A 20894-nucleotide genomic window follows, 5' to 3' on the forward strand; every position below is an offset into this window, starting at 1 on the left:
CCACTGCTCCTCAAGCCTTAGTCCCAGGATGAGACACATGGAGCAGACACCCCAGTTGCCCTACAGATATGTTAGCAAGAAATAAATGTTCATTATTGAATGCCATCCAGATTATTGTGGTCTTTTATTACATAGCATTATTGTGTCAATAGCTGACTATTACAAAAAGGATTGAGTGGCTGAAAGTTTATAAAGTCTTTTTAACTTCTAAAATTCAAGCACAAGGAGGAAACCACTTTTTTTTTTTTTTTTTTGTCCTTTTTGGCTAAGAACTAATGTCAGGAAGCCTCAGTGTTTATCTTTGGTCCTTTAGCTCTATCCTCCTTCTCAAAAGAAAACCAAAAAAAAAAAAACAACTTGTGGCTATCATATCTTAACCCAGGCTTCTTCTGAAGTGTGAGTGACTGCTTTAGATTTTTCACACAATTAAAAATCTAATTTGACACTTCTTCAAACACATGATTTCTGCTAGGAAGGCTTGTAATGTTGAGCCCCTTAAGATAAAGAATGTGCTAGGCCATGTCTAGAACAGTCACTTTCACATCAGATGTTGGCTTGACTTTGCGAAGTCTCTGTGATTGGAAGTCTTATCATGGCTGAGCATTCGAGAATCACAAAGGCAAAGTATCAGTGTCACAGCTTCAGACTGAAGATGTAGAGGCAGAGGGATACTTCTAGAATTTCACACGGCACAGACTAGGGAGGACCAGCGTGGCCTGATGGTTTGAGCAGTGTACACGATGTGAGTCCGTGGCTTTGAGTTCTATTGCATGGACACGGAGCTGCTGCCTCTCCTGAACAGCTTTGTGCAACACATTGCCCAGATTGCATGCTGGGTATTTGATCTTTTTAATGTGTGCTTCTCCCATATGGGGCTGTGAGCTCCTTGTTAGTTGGGCTGTGTCTCAGTGGGTTAGTCACTACAGTGCCTATCATGGTGCTTGGTACATGACAGGCAGTGAATAAATAACTCAGTAAATGTCGTTAAACTACCCTGGGATGCTGTTATTCCCATGTCTTCATCTACTGACATCTTGTTACTTCTAAGGACGTAGCAGGGTAGGGAGGAGGGGAGGTTGGCAGCCCCCAGTCCTACCTGTGTAGCTAAATTCTCCAAGAGTGGTGCCTTACCAGTTGATGAGAAAGTAGTCAAAATGTGGCATCTTAGAAAAATGTGTCTTAATGTGCTCGTTCTCCTTATGGCGGATGCTAGGCGTGCTGAAGATACTGTGCCAAGCACTTTGTAAACATAATCCTGTTTAATACTCCTCACAAAGTCTGTGAGCTAGTATTATTATTCCTTATTTTACAGATGAGGAAACTGAGGCTCAGAAAAGTTAAGTAGCCTAAGATCATCCAGCTAGTAAGTGGTGGAACCCAAGGTGGTACCCAGGTCTATCTTCAACCCCCATTGGAGCCAGATTGACTGGGTTCAAGTCATAGTTCCCCACTTAAATAGCTGTGGACCTCAGCAAGTTACTTAATCTCTCTGTGCCTCTTCATTTGTGAAATAGGAATAATGACAGTACCTACCTCAAAGAGTGTTGTGAGGATTTATTGAGATAATGTGTATAGAGTACCTATAATGATGCCAACGCCAATGGTAGTTATTATTATCATCATTATGCAAAGTTTGCACCACCATATTTTACTTGCTTAAGTCCATATCTATCTTTCCCACCAAATCTTAAGTTTTGAGGGTGTGGAGCATAGCTCACTCAGCTAATTTCCAGATATGGAAAAACATGTCTATGGGAGCAAATTGTACAATGAAATGATAGCTTGCATATTACCAGTTACTATTTATTGACCTTGAACTATGGAAATGGGCCTTACTCTGTACAGAAGACTACATTTTCAAAGGTAAATCCAGCATAATTTTAGCTTGCCCAGTGCCTCATAAGGCTGTTTGGAGCAATTGTTTTTAGAAAGAACTGATAAATTTGATAAATATGAAGGGCTGTGTTGCTTCTAACCCAAAATGACATTCGTTTATAGCTTTGGCCGAGGGACTGACAACTTCTCGCTGAAATGCAATGGTATTTTGTTTTTTCATAGTTTCTCTTTCGGAAAGGGTATTTTTTAAAAAATACTTATCAGCAGTAGTTGTAAGTTAAAAATAACTTGAGCTTATTGGGTGGGGCAGGGGCTGGAATCAACCAAATCTGTTGGCTCACCCTGTCCAAGTTAGAGTGAATTTTATGAAGACAGAAAGGAAGTCAGGATATTAAATTCAACCTGTCAGTGTTGTCACAAGGAATGTATGTTTAATGCCACAACAATTTGCATATGACCTTACACCCTGTCTGTCTAGGGTGAGGCATCCTTAAAACAGTGTGAAATACGTCTGTTAGGTGTGTTTGAGCAGGAACTGCTGGCTGTGTGTTATTTTTGGGTCTCTGGCTGCCATGAGTCCTGCCAACTAAATTAAAGTCGGTCAGACACATGTCATTGAAAATAGTCTCATTACTTTAATGAGAATCATTTGGTATTCCTCAAATGTGGGCCTGGTTCTGTTTTTGAGAGAAGGTCAAGGGCATTTTGCTGTAATATTCCTTCTTTCATAGCCCAGTTGTTCAACTTTAATGAAAATTCTTTTTTTTCTTTTAAGTATAAAAAGGATTTGGAGACGAGACTGCTAACTTTTGTATAATATAGGGAAATGAATGAAACCACAATTTATACCAATAGCCCAGACTTCTGGTATCTTTGAAAAAACACAAATTTTAAAATGAGGATGTTAAATTTGTTATGGTAAATTTGTATGTTAAGTTTATTATGGAGGTAAAGCTTTAAGTACAATGTTAGTGCCTGAAATTGGTTAAAACCAGCCTATCTATAATCTTTCGAATGCTATCTTAAGTGGTTAAGTAGCAAATTTAATTTTGAGACTTCTCATATGTAAAAATAGCTTGGACTGAAAGTCATCTAGACATTGTGTCTTTCTCACTAGTGTTCAAATAACTTTGCAAGGTAGGTATTTTTATCCCCATTTTAGAGATGAAGAGACTGAGGCTTCAGTATGTGAACCACTTATTCAAAAGTCTGTTTAAAAATGAGAATAAACTTTTAGGGGCTACTTAATCCAGTTCCCTCCTTTTACCCACGAGAAGGCTAAGGGCCCATGCAGAGAGACTGACTCAAACACAGAGCTGGGTAGTAGCAGTCTTGGGAATTGGGCACCATGAGGCCAAACCAATGGGGTTAGAATATCCTATTAATCTTGCTGCACTGATTGATGTCCCTGAGAAATGTAAATTTCGAAGTAAAATTCAAATCCTGTGATTTACACATCCAGTGATCAGATTTTGTCAGGATTTCTCAACAATGAGTTTGGTCCGAAAGGTACAAGAAAAACAATTTGAGCCCCTAAAGAGGCTACTCTTCAAAGTCAACCAGGATCCTAGAGAAACAGCAGATCTGAAAAATCAGCTGCCTTGTAAGTCCTTACCTGACCATCAGGTTGAATGCGGATCTGCTGCTTGTTATATTTTGACAAATTGTTGTGATGGCTGCATGTTTTGACTCGTCGACCCTAGCGATTGGAGAAGTGGTTTGTGAGTCATGTTAAGTGCAGTTCCTCATATGAGTCAGTTACTGATTTGTCAAATCCTGGAGAAGTCACTTAACCTGTTCCGCGTGCAGTTTTCATGTTTATATACACACGTGTTATAGAGATGGTTGTGTGATTCTATGACATCATTGGTTGAATGGTAATCATTAGCAACAATTACAAATTTACATCAGGAAATAGGAAAACATAATTCTCTCCTGTCGTTTTTCTTGGGTGGTATGTATATCTCTGCCTGTCTTACCCATCATTTTTCCACAGACAGCAAAAGTCTATAGATGTATTCTGCTCACTACTGTATGCCTGGTGCTTGGCACATATGAAGTCTCAGTGTATGTGCAGGTGAATTTCTAAGTTGTAGCCTAGAAATTGTGGTCCATGAACTGAAAACCATTTTACTGTTTGTCTCAGATGATTCAATAAAAATAAAAATAAAAGAACCCATAATTTCTCTTAAACAACAGTACATTCATGTCGGGAAGAAGAAGGTAATTTGGAAAGAAGTACAGAATGTTCGTCTGCTTTCCCATTCTGACTACAGCCTGAGAAATTTAGTCCCTTAAGGGACATACTATTTTCAACCAGGGTTTACTGTTGATAGTGACTTAAGAAATAATTTAGTCTTTTAAACATCTGCTTTGCTAAAAATGGTATTCTATAAAAGCCTTTGCTCAATATGTTCAAATTGTGTATTTACTGAAGAGATGGTGCATAAATTAGATTTTTCTTTCCTCAATCAACTAAGCAAAAGGAGTGGTTATCTTTAGTTCTGTTTTCGATCATTTTGTAGGCTGTAAAATTTATTATAGAATATCATTCGTTCATTGTCTCAACAGGGATACATCATGCCCTCTCTATGCTCCTGGTATTCTTATAAAGCAGCGTAGGGAACACGAAGAGGGACGTTTACCCTTAGGGTGTGTATAGGCCATAGGGAGAGAGAGACACATAAATACGGATTCTTAAAACTATGTGGCATATGCAGTGACAGACATTTGCACACGGTTTGTCGGGACACCCACGAGGATAGAGCACCTCACCCAACCTGGAATAGTCAGGAGAGGCTTCCTGGAGTTGCTCTTGGGCTGACTCTTAAAGGATGAAGAGGAACTGATGAAACAAATGGAGATAAAGATGGGAGTGGGGTGGGCATCCAGGTGGAGGAGACAGCAGGAACAGTGACGAGAGGCGGGGGAGCAGTGTGGGGTGCTGTGAAGGACAGAATGTGAGGCAGAGAGTGAGGAGAGCTGGGGCTGGAGAGGGGCAGCGGAAGATGGCAGAGGGTTCTGTGAGGATTGGTAGAAAGCTTGGGCTTTATCTGAAGTGGTGGGAGGCGTGGAAGGGCTGTGGGCAGGGGAATGATGTGGGTAGATTGTACTGTAGGTAGATATCTCTTGCGGGGTGGAGGGATGGATGGAAGTACACTACATGGACAGGAGACAGGAGACAAGTGAGGAGCATGTCGCTGTTTCCAGGCAGCAGCTGATGAGCCAGAAGCCAGAGCCAGAAGAGCAATAGCTGGGCTGGTGAGGAGGGGGAGGACTTGAGACGTGCAGGAGGCAAACGCTGCAGGCCTTGGTGATTGACCGGATACAAGGGATGAAGGTAGGGAATTGCCAAGGAGGGCTTTCAAGATTCTGGTTTAGTTGAAAGAAGAAATGAATGTTTGGATGAGAGGCTAAGGACTAGAGTCTCATTGTTCTGAATGAGATCTCGCTTTCACTGGTTTTAGGGCCAAGAACAGAACAAACTCTGTTTCCTCTGCCCTGGGGGAGGTTGCCTGGAAGGACTTCTTCCTAATTGCCCAGGCCTGCCCAGAGAGGAGGCAGGAACTCCATTTGGAACACGAGATCTTCTCTTTTTGCCCTCACCTATTTGATCCACCTTGAATAAGATGGTTTTTCTCTGCCAGTGGTTACAGCACACAGTCCTGTACTATGAAATGAATTGTTCCATTTTCACAAGCCTTAAAAAATGTTATAAATATATGTAGTGCTATTTCTCACTACAAATAAGTGATAACGAACTTTCTTTTAAATAAACAAGCAAAGAATGAAATTGCCTAAAACCAACAAGTGAATGGGTGTGCTGAACATTTGTTATATGTATATATTTTTTACCATCCAGTTAGTAAAACTGCTGACCCCTGATTTAGGGCGATGCATCACTGTGTCTTGGTGGGAGGTAGTTCTTACTTCCAAATACAGGGCCTAAAGGGGCTCGATCTTCTCACCCTCTGCTGTGGTCCAGCTGGGGGCAGGCAGGTGACTTAGGCTTGACTGAGCCCACACTGTCCTGGGAGACCGATGGAAGGAGGTTGGTGGTTCCTTGTTGGAGAGCATTCCTGGCTAGCGTGGTTGGAGGGATGCTGACTCCGGGTAGTCTCTGCTGCAGAAGCTTTGCCGCTGTCCTTGCTGCCTGGTCCTCTCGGGATCTCTCGGTTCCTGCCTCAGTTTTCCACACCAGTTTCTTCAGCCTCTTGCTGGTGCTATGGACCCTGACAGTCTTCCAATAAAATCTTTGTGCTTAGGAGAGCCAGGGTTGATTGTTGCTTGCAAACAGTAATTGTGGCAATATGGAACTTCCATGTGGGAAAAGTATTCAGAGACTGGGGCACTCACAAACACACTCTCCCTTCCATCCATCACTCCCCTGAGCCCCTGCATCTCATGTGCTTATGTGTCTTCTCGGGCCAAGGGTTGAATTAGACCAGAGAGGATGATTTGTGAGTATTAGGACTTACCAAAAGAAATAATCTGCTGAGAAAACTGGACTCAAGCCCAGACAGGGGATTTTTGACTTGCACAAAACTGGCAGATTTAGAAATATTGAGACAGAGAAGAATGTTGAGCTGTCCATGCAGGGAAGGAAAAGATGAGGAACTTAAAAGCTTAGAGCTGTAGATTTTTCTTATAAATCCATGGCATGTGCATCATCAGGGCAGCAAGGCGGAGCCCAGAGAAAGTTCAACTGGTGATATTTTATAGATTTCCCTAAGGTACACATTTTGTTATGAACAGTTTCTAAAATTGATGCTTCAGATGTGGATTTTAGCTTGAAGGCAGGAGGAAGGGAGGAACATTTATTGAATGCCTATTGTGTGCCTGACTTTTATCTACATGGTTTATTTAATTCACCCTAAAACCCTACTAGGTAGCTATGATATCCCTGTTTTATTCACAAAGAAACTGCATAGTTAGAATCACACGGCTCACAGTGGCAAAGCTGGGATTTGAATCCAGGACTTTTGACTCCAAAGCTTGCGCTTTTCCTATGATGCCATTTTGCCTCCTGAAGGTTACACGAAGCCAGCAGGGAGAATATGGACAGAGAGAGTGGGCTGCCCGACCTTAGGAAGAGAATTCTTCCATGTAAATGAGAATCGGCACCGGGGACAGAGCTGACTGGTTTTTAACATAGCTGCCATTGTGTAGTCTGGAGGGACCTTGAGAGTCTTGTATCCCACACCATCTCACCTCTAAATGACCAAAGAAGTCACTTGACAACAGAGGAAGTATAGCACTGGGCTCTTGCTGACAAAATTAGCTGATGTTATGGTGTAACCCATCACTCGAACTTGACAGAACTGTAGAATAACCTTCTAAAGACTGCTGGGAAATAACGTCCTAACAGTGTGGGGCTCCTGTCCTATAGACTGTGGTAAAGATAGTGTTTCCCCCATATCCAGGATATGTGGTTTCAGAGCCAAGAGGAGAGGTGGGGGTAGACCTGTGTCATTTTTAGACTATTAGGTGTTATTTAGACTGTTACACCTAACAACCCACTTAGTGCATTTTGGCTTCCCATCCCTGAAATCTTGGGTTGGTGGGATTCGGAGGCCCTGGTTTCCACCAGGGAGCACAGACATGGTTCTGTCAGAGCTGAAGCTGCAACTGTCCCTGTGGCCATTGGAGGCTCATCGTGCACCGAACCAACAAGCAGACAGAAATTTACTGTGTTGATGGGAGTGACTGATCCTCCTTGTCAAGAGAAATTAGATTACTGCTACTCGATGAAGGCAAGAGAAACCATATCCAGAGCCCAGAAGACTCACTGGCTCACTTCTTGGCACTCTCATATACAGTAATAATGGTGAGTGGAAAACTGTGACAACCCAGTAAGTACAGGTTCACTAAGGGCTCTGATTCTATGCATGAAAGGTTGACTCATCCTACCAGGTAAACAAAACTCCAGCAATCTGAGGTGCTGAGGGTAGGGAGAAGGTGGCATGGGTGGTGGATGAAAGAAGCTATGACTGTTGATTTCGGTCCCGTGACCAGCAACTGAGGTGTGGACTGGAGTTGTTATGCACATCTTATCTAATTGACTAGAATTCTCTTTTTCCATTTGCCTTTCTGCTACCTCGTGTGAAGGGTGTGTTATAATTTAGGTTCCAAGAGAGAGTGTGACTGTATTGACATCTCCTTACCATACATGGCAGTTTATGGGACTTTGTGTCTCAATGATGTTGGGGATGAGAGTTTCTTCATCTGAATGACGGACAAGATGGATGCTGAGTGGATGCAAAAGGGATGGACCATGTGGGTTACTCTCAGCATCCCTCACCTTCCCTTCCCCTCAATCCATTCGCTGTCCTTCTCTAGGCCTAGGGAGGCTGAGCCCTGGAGACCACCTCCCCTGGGCTCCCTTACCCTTTGGTTTTTGGTTGGGTTTGGTCAATTGAAGTTACTGGCAAAAGATTAGAGAGTGAGAGGAGCAAAGTCAGAGATTTCTTCCTCTCGCCCTCTTTGCTTCAGCACCATTGGCTTAGCCCTGATTTCAGCTCTCATTGGATTCAGCAAAATCACTTTCTTCCTCTTGCTCCTTAAGACCCGGATATAGCAACAGGTCCCTGCTGCCTTCTCTTGTAGGCTCCCTTAACTCTGTTCACACCTCGGTAACTGATCCCTTCATTAAAACTTCTTCGGTTAAACCATTTGAGCAGAGTTTTATAACCTGCTGGGCCCTGTGTGATACAAATTGGGAGCTGATTTCATTTTATTGAAGCATAAAATTATGATTTTTTTCATTTTATTGAAGCAGTCTTCACTTTCCCAAAGGATATGTTGTAGTGTTTCTTGAAAAAGCAATGTTTTTACAGTGTTTAAATCAATTTGATCTACAAATGTCTGATTTACATGCAGTCTTCTAGGACGAAGTCAGGCCAGGAATAATACAAAATAAGAGGAGGGGGATATTTTAAAAGTCTGTTTTACCCAAAAAAGTTAGGCAAACATACTTTCTTCCCAGAATGACTTATGGTGAGTTACATCATTTCTATGTCATAAATGAGAAAGTTGATTTCTGCAGACAGGTGGTAGAATTTAGCTGTTAACGTTACCTTTTTCAACTGACTGTCATCAAGTTATAATCCTTTGGGATATGCAGTAACCAAATATCCATTTATTCTTTTTCCAAGCTTTTATTTGGTACTTACTGAATGCCATACGTTGTCCTGCCATTGGTGAAACAAAGACGCTTGAGGTGTGGCCCTTGCTCACCAGGCACAAGCTGGACACAGTGAGACAGCCATGGGCAAGTTCATTCAAGTCTCTGCTTTTGAATGTCCCCATAAGTAAAAGTAATACTTTCATTCATTCAACAAGTATTTGTTGCCATGTGCCAATGCTAGGCACTGGAGGAATAAGAATGAAGAAAAATGCATAAAAAAGAAAAGAAAACAGAAAAAACTCTCCAAAACACAAAACAAAAGCAAAAGCAAAGTGAAACAGAAACAAAACCCAACAAACAAACGAGCCAAAAAAAAAAAAAAAAAAAAGAAAAGAAAAGAAAAAACAACTCAGCACCCAAAACCACATACTCAGACTCAGACGGTCTCTACAGTCATTACATTTAGAGTCTAGGGACATACTGCAGCGTCGTTGTGAGAATTAAGTGAGACGTTTATGAAGCAGCAGGCACATAGTAGATGCTCAATAAATGCTGGAGATTATGATCATCTATTGGAGAGACAGACCCATTGAAATAAGATGTATGGTATATGTGAGCAAAACAGTAGAGGAGCATAGAGGAGGAAGGAACTTACTCTGTTATACGGAAATCATGGAGGTTTGCATAGATGAGGTGACATTTGAAGGACAAACCTCACTTCACTGGACAAAGGACAAGGGAGGATGACATTCAGTCAGAGCAAAGCCGTGCAGGAGAGAGAGTGCCATGGTGTTTGGGAAAAAGCATTGATTCGGTTTTCCTGGAGCAGAGGTTGCATGGAAGGAGACAGGAAATGAGACCAGAAGGCAGGTTAGATCCTGATTGTGAAGGCCCTCCTTTGCCATATAGAGGGCAAAGAGCCCTTTGGAGGTGAGGTGAACATCTTCCATAGTGTTTGACCCTAGAAACATGGAGACGTGTTGAAACCAGTATGTGTCTATCCTTGTGCTCAGGGGGCACCATATTCTTGTGCTTTAAACAGTTTTAAAGGCTGAAGCAGCATCAAGAGCCCCTAATGCTGGGGAAACCAATGAATCCAGAGTGCTGTTTCAGAGGAGAAAGTCTGCGATATTAGTGCAGGACCACCATTTTTAAATGACACCCCTCCTTAGTGGGGTTCTTCCTAGAGAAAGCACATGGATTGCGTGTGACAAAATCAGTTTCCTTTTGCAGCCTAGCAAAAATATAAGATACAATGTGCAGACCAGCACTATAAGCTCCTGGGATTGGTAGATGTCAGAAGATCGATGTCAAGGACTGCCTTATTTTTCTTGTCTATTTTCCAGAACCAAAGGGAAGGAGAGGTCAACAACAGATTGACAATCCATAAAATAACAGTTATTGAGCACACAGAGCGTACCATGTACAATGCTGAGTGCTGCTGATTCAAAGATGAATAAAATGAGGTCAGTTGTCTGGGAGGAGCTCACAGCCTAGTGGAGGAGACAGTTTCTACAGACTGAGTGTCTGCCAAGTATCAGGCAAGGTGTTGGGCTCCATACGTTATCCCATGATGACGGTGAGAGGCAAGTATAATTATCCTCATTCTCAGTTGTGAGAACCAAGGTTCCCAGAAGTTGAATTACTTGCTTGAAGTCTCACCGCTGGGGTATCAGTCAGGGTCTCTGCAGGGAACAGATGGCATGCTCAGATGGGATAATTGAGAACAGTTTAGTAAAGGGAGAGTTTACCATGGTTTGGGCAGGGTAAGGATGGTGAGGCACCCTGGGGACAGCAGTGGGAGGAGAATTCCCACCCCTAGGCCTACAGGGTCAAGTGGAGGGAGCCGTTGCAGGAACCCCGAGACAGGAGCTATGATTGTAGGAGAGGGCTACCAGGTAAGAGCTGTGGACACAGCCAAGGTACAGCCAAGTCCCAGTGACTTGGGAGAAAGGAGCCAAGGGGGAATAAATACCCTGACCTCACTCTCTTCCTGACCTTCAGTCTCCAGCTGGTGCTTCCTGTTGATAAACCCACCCAGGAGTTAGGGGGCAAAAGAGCCCACTGATGCAGCCTCCGGGGGGCACAGAACAAGGTAGGCAAGGGCAGAGTGTTGGGTCTGGAAAGGCAAATGGAAAATACCCAGCACAGCCGGTAAGGGATAAAGAGGAGGTTTACCCCCACACTGTCTTCTGACTTCATGCCCCCTGCCTTTCCCTCTCTGCTGTGTTAAAGCAGCAGCTCTCGGACATTTACTTGGCTCACCTTTGCAATTACCGGGAGGATAATACGAAAAGTCAGCCAGATTGAATAGCATGGAATGGTGGGGTGGAGTTGTTGTCTTTGATTACTCTGACATCCATTGCCCCTTTCTTTGGGCAACAGCACTCCTCCTTGATACTTCACACATGTGCGTTGGGTGGGGCTGCCCCACCTGCAGATGACAGGGTGACACATGGCCCAGGTGGAGCATTTCTCCACAGGACAGGGTTGGAGGCTTGGTGAAGCCGACCCTGAATCTTATAGATGTCACCACTTCCTGTGACAAGCACAGAGTGTACTCTCAGCAAAGGGGACCAGGAGGTTTCAGGCTGGAGGGTGTGCTGGGGGACCTGCCTCTTTAGGGCTCCCCATTTCCTCTTAGGAGATACATTTGGGTTTGTGGTGATGGGATTCTGCCTGTCCAAGTGAGGTCCTGTTGAAACTCCTGCAGTGTCATTTTATATCTTTGCAAAACGTGCCTTTGTCGAGATACTTCATCAAGATCCAACATCTAGGTTCTGGGAGCAACTTCTTACCAGGCCACTAGCACCATCTTGTTATATAGTTCCTGTGTTATATATCTTGCTATACACTGATCTATCTATCTTCTATCTGTCTATCTATCATCAATCTATCTATATCATCTATCTGTCATCCATCTATCATCAATCTATCTATATCATCTATCTATCTATCATCCATCTATCTATCATCAGTCTATCTATATCACCTATCTTCTATCTATCTATCTATCTATCATCAATCTATCTATATCGTCTATCTATCATCTATCTATCATCATCATCAATCATCCATCTATTTATCTTACATATATCTTATATAAATATATCTTGTTATGTGGTTCCAGACATCACACATGGTCATCTAATTATAGCAATGAAATGGTGACAGTGTGTGGGCTTGCATAGTCATTTCTCTAGAAGGTCTAGTATGGGCTGAGCACAAGCCTGGCCATTCATCTTCTTGGATAGAGTGAGACATTCAGGGCATGTGACCCAAATCAGGCCAATCTGGGCAAACTGCAGGACTCCTGTTGGTGACACTGAGAAAGCTCTTTGCAGGAGTTGCTGAGAGGGTGGGACATAACCCTGCAGCTGTTGGCAGCCATCTTGCCTCCGTGAGAGAAGATGGAGAGAATGCAGCTAACACAGAGCATGGCACAGCTGCAGATATAGATTCGAGTGACCAACTCGTCCCAGACTGTCCTGATTTTAAAACTTAAAGTCCCACCTCCTAGGCATCCCTCAGTCCTGGGCAGACTGGGATAGTCTCTATCTCAAGTACAGGGTGAGAGTGTGTCCTGATGACATCATTTGAGCCCCTAGATCTGACCCTGCCTGTGGACTTTTCACTGGCTTCTGTCCTTTGCAGCCAAATGGGTCCTGACTAAGCTAGAAATGGGCGGCTTAGGGGACAGGAGCATCCGTGTGGCTTTGACCAAGTCACTAAAGTCTTCAGTATCCTTGATTTCGCCGTCTTTAAGACAAGCGGGTGGATGACTTTTATGTTCTCTTCCAGCCCCATAAAGTCTATGCACCTGTATCAGTCCAGTCTTGCAACCCCACCTCTCCTTTTATAACATTAAAACAAAACAAAACAAGCCTGCCGTGCAGAGTGTTCCAAAATGCAAGCAGTGTTCTCGAGCTGATCTTATCGCCCCTTAGCACAGCTTTACCTAGATGAAAGTGAGGGCTATTAAAATATCTGCTTGCAACTTTTAAGTGGGAAGATCTGGAACCCTAGGCATGAAACGCTATTTGTTTTGTTTGTGATACTAAACACCCAGAAAGTCTTCGCGAATCAGGTAAGTTGCTTACTGGCAGTGATGGCTTTCAGAGTGGAGGGCTCGCAGGCAGCCTGAGGCGGGGTGTGTTCTAAGCCACAGCTCTCCAGAGCAGAAAGAGACCTAGTCTGGGAGGCAGGATTCCTGGGTCCTAGAGTAATAACTTAATGACTTAGTAGTTTAGAGTTGATGATGGATTTTAATGTATATTGTCTCCTGTGAGGTATTCCCTCCACCTGTAGGATTCTCCCTCAGATACTGAGTTTTATTCCACTAGTTTCCTTTCATTCTGTAGGTCTTCTTTTAAATGTTCTTGGGGAGGTTTTTCTGGCACCCCTGGAATAGCTTGTTTTCTGTAGTGATCATGGTGAAGCAGGCTAGATACTGGTTCTCAAGCACACCATCTCATCCCCCCCTTTTTTCATAACAGCCCCTCCTTTCCTTGGGGGGAAATTTCCCCCTTTCTGTGTGGTTCTGGTGGAGCTGCTAATTACAGTGCCCACCTCCCTCCCCACAGGGGTTCCCAGGTAACCAAGCTGAACCAATCACAGTCCCTGCTCCCTGGCACAGTGATTAGTCCATAGATAGGCATGTGATCTAAGTGCGGCCAATGAGGGTCTTCTCTGGAATTGAGCTACAGAGAACTTGAGAGAGGGAGGGTCTTTCTGGTGGGGCTGCTAAGCCGGAAGCATGTGCATCTAGGGATACCAGAGGCTATCTTTCTTAGCAGCACTGAGGAAAATGATCACCATTAGGAGAGAAAGAAGGGAAGCAGTGAGGAGGAATAGAATAAGAATGAGAGTCCTCTCTGGTGATATACTCCACATATCGTAAAATGGACACTTTTAAAGTGTACAGTTCAGTGGGTCTTCGTACATTCACAGATTTGTGCAACCATCACTACTATCTAATTCCAGAACATTTTCATCACCCCAAAAAGAAATTCTGTAAACTTTAGCAGTCACTTCCAATTCCCCCCTCCTCCTAGCACTTGGAAACTACTAGTCTACTTTCTGTCTCTATATATTTGCCTATGTTGGACATTTCATATAAATAGAATCATACAATATGTGGCCTTTTGTGCCTGCCTTAGTATAATGTTTTCAAGGTTCATCAACGTTGTAGCATGTATCAGTACTTCATTCCTTTTATGGCTGAATAATATTCCATTCTATGGATATACCACATTTTGTTTCTCCCTTCACCAGTTGATAGACATTTGGCTTGTTTTTGGACATTATGAATAATGCTGCTATGAATTTTTCATAGAATTCTACACAATTGTAACAAATTATTTCCATGATAATTTGTTAATGTCTGTCTTTTCCATCAGACTTTAAATCCATGAGTGCAGGAGAGCTTAGACAGTGCCTAGCAGCTAGTAGGTGTTCAGTGATTCCATATTTGCTGAATGAATAAATGAAAGATATAGGAGTGTGATCCCCATTTTACAGACAGGGAAGCTGAAGGTCAGGGAGATTAAGTAACTTGCCCAAGTCCTACAACTGGTGCAGCCATCAGAGTTCCTAATTATAAACAACAGAAACCAACTCTGGCTGATGTAAGGAGACAAAGAATTTATGGAAAGGCTACTGGGGAGCTCACAGAATCACCAGGAAGTCCCAGGCTTACAAAATGAGCTGGAACAAGGAAGGCAAGATGGCAGCCAGGACCAAGGCCAAAATTGTGCCTAAGAAGCAGCCTAGTAAGGACACCGATGATATCTCCTCTGACCAGAGGACATTGCCAAGGTACCATTGCCGCCATCACTGTCCCTGGATATCAGTCATTGCTGCTACTGCTGCTGGCCTCACCACAATGCCTTTTCCATTGGCCCCATTGCTTTGCATCACCAGCTTCTGACTGAAAGCCAGTGAGCGCGTCTGATTGGCTGTGACTTAGCTGCAAGAGAAGCTGGGAAGGTGAGTATCTGACCTTCAGAGTTCTATAGTGGAGGTGGGCTCTGCCTTACCATGGCACTCTTAGTGGGGAATTCTCTAGAACAGGAAGATTTAGTGTTGGGTAGAAAAAATAATTTTCACTCCAGTGATAGGTGGCAAGCCAGATCTCTCCAAATTGAATACCTTATAGTTGTTTGACAGCTTCTGACAAAGTGCATGGTTCTCTGAACCTTTTGAGTCAGTGAAAGTCTTACTGTGTTATTTTTCATCTACTCCCCATTCTTCAAATGTCAGGTGTCAAAGCTATGACAGGTCATCATGTACTCCAGAGGCCTATTAATTTCTTATCTATCCCCTACTTTTTATTTTAAAAGCAAATCCTGCCAGAATACAGTGCCCGTTTAATGCTACACAGAATTGAGTGCCTTAAAAAAATAAAAAACAAAACAAAAATACCCAGAAAAATACGAGGGCTTCAGCTTCTGATCTTGCTGTGCACTTGTGACCAGGGAGTTTCCCTGCTGCTCTAGGCCTTGAGAGGAGTGGCCTGATCTGCCACCCTCTGTGCTAACGGGAATATATTGAGAAACACGTGGCTTTTTCCTTGGTTGATGTCCTTAGGACTTTCCAAGAGTGAACTCCATGTGTCATTTCCTCAACATCACCTGAAGGGAAGCCAGCCCCAGACCATCCATCTGGTGCTCATGGAAACAGAGATGTTGCACCATCCGAGAAGCTTCATCCCAAATTAAGCAGTCTTTGATTATATCGGTGTAAAAATTCACCCACTCTCCTCCTCCCTTGGGCACATGGATAATTAAGCCACATGATTATTTGCAACCACTAAGGAGATGCCAACCTCCCCGTATTCAAGCCAAGAGAACTCAGGCTTGCCAGAACATAGGGGAAGGACATTCCAGAGAACAAGGCCATCTCTTTTTATGATCTTGGTTATTCCAACTGGGGGGATCTTAGAGAGAATCTGGTTCCACCCCCACCATTTTATAGGAATTGGGGCTGGAGAGGGAAAGTACCTGCTCAGACTTACATAGCTCAAAAGTGGCAGGGCCAAGGCAAAACTTTGGTCCTCCATCTCTAAAATGGAGGTGATAAAATCATAAAATATTGATCTGTCAATCACAAGCTTGTTATGAAAGCAGATAAAAAAATATATGTAGAAGCAGTATTATAAAATATTCAGTAAATTTAGCAGACCCTGAGCAAGTGCTTAATCTCTCTGTGCCTCAATTTCATCATCTGTGAAATGGGAATAATATTAGCAGTCCCGCATCATCAAGTTGTATGAGGATTAACTAAGTTAAAACATGTCAATTACTCTGGCTAGAGCTGGCACGTTGTATGCTCAATGAATGCTACCTAGTATGTTGGTTTATTGAATCTAACCCCCCAAGGAACCTTCAGTTAGGTCCTGCTTCTTGATTGATAAATTAAAAAGTTAAGTGACTAACTTAACTCCAAGTTTTCTTGCTGGAAATCTGTCCAAAAGCTCGAGTCCCACTGTCCTGTTTTAATGAGCCCCAGGAACAGTAGAGAGGTCTGTTATGAACATTGAGGAACTTGGCTGTGTCATCTTTTTGAACATGCAGCCTCTGGGTACTGTCCTGTGGGGTGAACTTGTTTCAAATCCTGGCTCTGTCAGTTGCTGGCTGGGTGCCCACAGGCCAACCTCTTCCTTTCTTTGGGCATCCATTTCTTCGACTGTAAAAACAGAGGGTGTATAGGCTCTTCTTGGTTCTGGATGTTTTTGTAAAAGGCATAGGCATTGGGGGGCTGGCCCCGTGGTGTAGCGGTTAAGTTCGCAGTCTCTGCTTTTGCGGCCCGGTGTTCGCCGGTTTGGATCCCGGGCACGGACCGAAGCACAACTTATCAAGCCATGCTGTGGCAGCGTCCCATATAAAGTAGAGGAAGATGGGCACGGATATTAGCCCAGGGCCAATCTTCCTCAGCAAAAAGAGGAGGATTGGTGACGATGTTAGCTCAGGGCTAATCTTTCTCACATACACACACAAAAAAAGGTGTAGGCATTGGACCCAAATTTATTGATTTCCTAGGACAGGGTGGTATAAGTTAAGCTTGTAGATTATAGAGTCAGAGTCCTGGGTTCAAGGGCAGTCTTGTGTGACTGGGCAAGTTATTTAACTACTCTAAGCCTCAGTTTTCTGATCTGTAAAATGGGGATGATAATACTTCATTCAAGGTTGGTTGTGAGGATTAAATTATATAATACATGCGAGCTACTTAGCAGTGTGTGGCACCCCATGAGCTCCTGGCAAGTATTGGCTATAATAATAACAGCCCCTGGAAGGTGTTTGTTTCTAAAGCTAACACCCAGTATTAGCTTCTTTCCTCCATGTTCTTAGTCTCTTCCTTTGAAGTCAAGTACAAGGTTTTGTTTAACTGAGAGTTCTGGTTGGTTGAAGGCTGGTTAATCAAGAGTTGGTTCCCTTCCCATTTTGTAGTTCGTGTACATTTATGGATAGAATTTGCAAGGGGCCTGCTGGGCATCAGATGGTGCTTGTCTTGAGCACTTTCATTCTGAGGAAAGGAAATCAATGTAGGTTCCCACGCAATGGCCACCACCCTGAAGCCATTAAGGCAAGCCGGCCTCTGGGAGATCCAGGTTAGGCAATATCTTACCAGAAGTAGAAGCAACTTCTTCAGAAAAAGAAAAATATATCTAATATTACATTTTGTCTGATTGTATCAGGGAATATATTTTTCTTGGAGATAAATAAAAAAGGAGTAACTGTCCCATCCACAGAAAAGTAATAAATAGTTATAAAATCTCCTGTGAACAGCCATTTCTTAGTAACCCGGACCCAGAAGACGTGGGTTCAAAGTCAGGGGTAGAACGATATTAGATGCATCACATAAAAACACAAAGAACATGAACTGGTTATGGATTTATGACATGTTTATGAGGCTGAATATTTGCTTTTTTAAGAGCCTCCTTCCCATGGCTTTGCAAGGAGAGCCAGCTCTGGGGAATGTTTCTACTTGGCCTCCTGGAGAGTGAAGAGGGAATGGGAGCAGGGAGGAGGCAGAGGGGCTGTTTGTCTGGTGATGGAAGGGCAAGTGAGCAAGTGAACTTGCTCAAGTCTCAGCCCCTCTGCCTAGGAAGTCAACTCAAGGGTCAGCAGCTGGGCAAGTGGTCCTTCAAGAAGAGAGGTCTTGCAGGGGATTCTGCCTCCAGCCAGCTCTTGGGTTCCAGGCCATGGAGTCCTTGGCACATGGGTAATGGAACCATTTGTCTTCCGTGGCTCTCAGTTCTCCTTCCGTAGCCCCTGGTCCACTCTGTAACTTCCTTGCCCTTCGCACCTTGCTGGCCATCCAGTACCCTATCAGGCCCCTCTCCCAGGCCTTCTTTCAGTGGGTTCTCTTCCCTCGCCATCTTCCTCTTCATTGAGCCCATCACTCTGTTCTAGATCAACCAATTATACTACCTAACTATTAATAATACCGTGCATTGCACACTTACTGTGTACTCACTGCTGGGTGATTTACAAATATTATCTAAAATCCTTACAAAACCTCAGAGAGATGGGTATTCCTAGCTCCATTTTTCATAAGAGAAAAATGAACATCACCTTGGTTTCTTGACTTATCCAAGTTCTCATAGAGACTTAGCAGCAGAGCCAGAATTTAATCCCAGACCCTCTCCCTCTGCAAGATCTAGGCTCTTTCTACAACCCCAGTGGTCTTTTAACTATGTGTCACTGTGGGACTTTTCTCATGACAAAGTTGAATAGAAGATAAACAAAGGTGGAGCTCTTCCCTGGGGAGCAGGGATGGGCATCCTTATCATGTGTTTACAGCTGTTCATTTCGAGTTAACTGCTAGGTAAATTTTATTTATTAATCAATTCAGTGGGATTGAGTTATTTTTGAGCACATACCTTCTTGCCGTAAGCGAGTCCCTGGGCAACTAACTTATCCTCCCTGGGTTTGTAAAATGGAGAAAATAAGGCCTCCCGGTTGCGTTGTAGTCAGGTTTACAGGACGTAATGGTGTAAAGTGTCTGGTACATGGGAGGCACTCCGCAAATGGCAGTTATTACTATGATTTCACACTTGATTTTAGTCAAAATACCAAGATTACGAGGATTAATTTCTCATTTAATGAATTACCTAAGAGGGTGTTGGTTTCTTTAAAGACACTGGAATCCAGATGGATATTATAGGCTCTCCAGCCCTGCATAGCAGAGAAGGTTCTATCCACCTAGGAAAACGTTAAGGGTGCTGGTAAATGTTAAGTCTGGGCACAGCTGCTCTCCTGAGCCAGCCAGCCTTACCACCGGCAGGGAATTTTGAAATGGGACACTTATAGTCCGACTTCCCAGGTGCTTTGTGAAATTCTTTAGTTCTATTGCCCCTTATGGCAACTCAGAAGGGCTCTGATCCTGGTATCACCCTGGATAGTGGATGGCTAGGGAGTGGGTATTTCTCCTACATTTCTTTCTCGATCGCTAGATTCCCTGAAGATAGTACTCCTGCTGCAGGTTACATTTCAAGGAGTGACTTTCACTTGGAGCAGAGCCAAGAGCTGGACTGAGGGGAGGGACTCAGGCCGGGAAAAGCTGTGCTAGGGCAGAGCTGGGCAGAGAGGAAATAACGACAGGCTCTTGGCAACCGCCACTCAGAGAAAGAAAGCTGTTCTTTCTCTACCTCTCAGATCCTGTCTTCCTCCTGCTGCCACCAGCTTCCATATGGATGTCCTACAAGAGCCATGGTGGTCTCCAGTTACTCCCAGAGTATTCGTTAATGCTCCTAGTAGATGCATAAGGACAAGAGGAGTCGAGTTGCCAGGAAGAGCCTCTGTTATAGGAGGTGTTTCCTGTGCAGAGTAAGTGACCTGGGGAAATTGTGTGTGCCTTTGGGCTGAGCTGGGCCACATGAGGCCAGGACGTTTGAATGTCTGTGAGGGCGTGTAAAAGCTGGAAGGGTCTTATGGGTCTTGATCACTGACTTAGAATCAGATCATTTGAGGGCTGGGATTTAGGAGACACTCCAGGGCTCTGAGAAGTGGTGACTTGCCCCAACAGGTATTTCTTGAGTATATTAGTCAAGGCACTTGGCTGCAAGTGAAAGAAACTCAAATTAGTTTAAGGGAAAATAAAGAGCAGAGGGAATTTATTGGCCCATATGGGTGAACAGCCCAGGGGTGGCTCTTGGGCTGGAGGTTCCCTGGACCTCTGCCTCTTCTCCATTTCACATCCTTCCTCATCTCTGTGCTGGCTTCAACATCAGGCATGCTTCTCTCAGTGGTGACAGAGGTGGCCAGTGGCACCTCCCGGCTTCAACTGTCCTCAGAGCTAGTGATCCTAGAAATAAGGGAGAGGATCATTCCCCAAATTCCAGCCCAAGTACTGGGAATGGCATGATTGACCTGCTTGGTTCCCATGCCCATTTCCTGAAGCAATTGCTCCAGCCAGGAGAATTCTGATTAGTACCATCCGAAGCTGAGAGGATGGGGGCTGTCCCACCTATGTGCCTGGACTGCACATAGGGAGGGGATCCCTCAGAGATGCTGGGCAGACAGGAAGGTTTACCTCCTCCACAATGAGCACTTCCTATGGCATCAGCATGGCAGAACTGGGGGGCCGTGACACCCAGTCTCTGAGATCTAAGATAGCCTTATTGGGGAGTGTGGCATGTCCCTCTGCCTTTCTCCTTTAGTGATAGAATTTTTGCCATGGTTGCCTACAGTAAGCAGAATAATGCTCCTCCAAAGACGTCTACATCCTAATCCTGAAAACCTACGAATATGTTATGTTACATGGCCAGGGGGGATTAAGGTTACATATTAAATTAAAGATGTTAATCCCATGGCCTTAAAAAATTGAGATTATCCTGGATGATCCGGGTGGGCCTAATGTAATCACAAGAGTCTTTAAATGGGGAAGAAGGTGGCAGAAGAGTCAGAATCAGAGATGGCATTGGGAGAAA

The sequence above is a fragment of the Diceros bicornis genome, chromosome 21 (genome assembly GCF_020826845.1).
Source record: "Diceros bicornis minor isolate mBicDic1 chromosome 21, mDicBic1.mat.cur, whole genome shotgun sequence".
Lineage (NCBI taxonomy): Eukaryota > Metazoa > Chordata > Mammalia > Perissodactyla > Rhinocerotidae > Diceros > Diceros bicornis.